This window comes from Budorcas taxicolor, chromosome 10 (genome assembly GCF_023091745.1).
Source record: "Budorcas taxicolor isolate Tak-1 chromosome 10, Takin1.1, whole genome shotgun sequence".
Lineage (NCBI taxonomy): Eukaryota > Metazoa > Chordata > Mammalia > Artiodactyla > Bovidae > Budorcas > Budorcas taxicolor.
This window is the reverse complement of record NC_068919.1, coordinates 6,671,240-6,673,481: the sequence shown is the minus strand read 5'-3', so window position 1 is coordinate 6,673,481 and position 2,242 is coordinate 6,671,240. Positions and strand designations below refer to the sequence as shown.

Here is a 2,242-nt window from a genome sequence, read left to right as displayed (position 1 = left end):
AAGACCTGCAGCCGGGTGATTCGTGGCCCCTCCACCCTGGGAAGCTCTTTTCAGTCTAGGGGCCCGGAACAGCCTCACTGGCCCCTGGGGTGGTGTCTTGGCCGGTTTCTGACCCTGCCAGATTTGGTCCCCAGACGGTGGAGCTTTGCTTTGTCCTCCCCTGGCTTAGTCTGCCTTGCACAGAGAACTGAGATATTTTATGGGTCTATCTAAGGGAAATGAAGACCAAATAAACGTGTCCTTTGTGTTCCTTTTGTGCTAGCCCCCACATCAGCAGATCTTCCTTCCTCTATGTTCACTCACCCAGGGCAAGCCTCTCTGGTTACCATGCCCAGTCTTGGAAATTTCTCCAGAAATGTTCCTGTCTTCGTGCTTACTTCGGCAGCACGGATGCTAAAATTGGAAGGATACAGAGAAGATTAGCATGGCCTCTGGGCAAGGATGACATACAAATTCGTGAAGTCCTCCGTATGTTTTCAGTTAAAGGATACACAAAACAATTAAATGTTAAAATATGGTATCAAAAGCAGTTATCATGAGGGGAAAAGAGTACAAATCAGAGTATTTTTAATGCTTTTGAAATTAGGAGTTCAGCAACTTAAAAACAATCATATATATGTGTGTGTATATATATAGAGAGGGAGACAGAGAGACTGCTATACAAAAAACCTCATGGTAACTGCAACCTAAAAATCTATAATAAATACACACACACACACACACAAAGAAATCTAAATATAACACTAAAAATAGTCATCAAATCACAGGAAAAGAGAATAAATGTTCCTGCCTCAGTTTCATTCCTTGAGTGAAATCTCTGTTATTCTGAAACCTATTCTGGCATATGGATAATAATTAACAAGTTTTCTCCCTTATCAGTTAATGAATTATTTGACACAGTTAATTTTAATTCTACAAATATATTCGTCCACCCATTTATCTACATTCCCCCTTTATTCAATAACATTTTTAAGTAAAATATTTTATGTAAAATATTCTGTTGGTGCCCTAGGGGCTTTGGGGGAAAAGAAAGTGATTAAACAGAGCTAGTAAAAATATCCAAGGGTTTCTGGGCAGGATGCCAACAGTGACCCTCCTAGGAAGTGACTTGTAAACTGCCATTGTGTTAGCCAGACTACCCCAAGCTGTCTACAGACACAGTGTGACCCTATCAACCTTCTTCTCTGAAGCTCAGGGGAAGACACAGCTCCATTTTTTTCGGAAACTTTTTGTCCATTATGAGGAGTTGCATTTTAAAGCTGGATTCTGGAATTTCATTAACTTTCAAAACAATAATCAGGCCTAAAGATGAATTCTATTGGGAAAAAATAGAGAAAAGGATGAAAAGAAATTTATCGAAAGACAATTAAATAGGAGCATGTAGTATTAACCATCAACAGTATCAGTAACACAGATGCAAATTGACCCCAAAACACGGGAACTTGTTCGATAAAGCAGAGACTCAGTGTATTGTGAAACAAAAGGAAGTCAAAAGAATCTTCAGATTAGATGTGGAAAAGATGAAAAAAAATAATGAATATATATGTATGTGTGTGTATGTATGTGTATATATATATATATATATATATATATATATATAACGTATATATGGGCTTCCCTGGTGGCTCAGAGGTTAAAGCATTTGCCTGGAATGTGGGAGACCAGGGTTTGATCCCTGGGTCGGGAAGATCCTCTGGAGAAGGAAATGGCAACCCACTCCAGTACTCTTGCCTGGAGAATCCCATGGAGGGAGGAGCCTAGTAGGCTACAGTCCACGGGGTCGCAAAGAGTCGGACACGACTGAGCGACTTCACTCACTCACTCATATTATGTATACACACGTTATATATATATATATATCGCTATTAACATTTACTAAGGAAAAAAAAAGTCGATTTAATATATTTTTCTTAAAAGCTGTTATGAAGCCAGTGATGTATCTTCTATTGACAGCATCTCAGAACCGAGGGAACAAGGTACTTCTGTCATTAATATGTGTTAACACACTGGTCCTGGCTCTAAAACTGCAACCATTTCCAAGTTAGACAAGGGAAAATAAATCAATATGGCCTGAGGAAATTTTGCAGGCAGAAATATTTACTCTGACCACTAAGCTGAATTACTGATTTTAATAGGATTATCTCAGGGCAAGGCGTACACTTTATGATTTAAGGAAAAAAAAAAAACAGTAAATTGTAGCACTGTGGAATCTTTGAGTTTGAAAGACCTGAGAAGGGTTCTC

General features: G+C 38.9%; 1 non-coding gene across 1 annotated transcript; it reads left to right on the top strand.

Moving 5' to 3' along the window:
- Positions 1-369: 369 nt before the first annotated feature.
- Positions 370-476, top strand: LOC128054940 (U6 spliceosomal RNA). The gene has a single exon (XR_008200081.1). It is a non-coding gene; the product is annotated as a U6 spliceosomal RNA (small nuclear RNA).
- Positions 477-2,242: the final 1,766 nt, after the last annotated feature.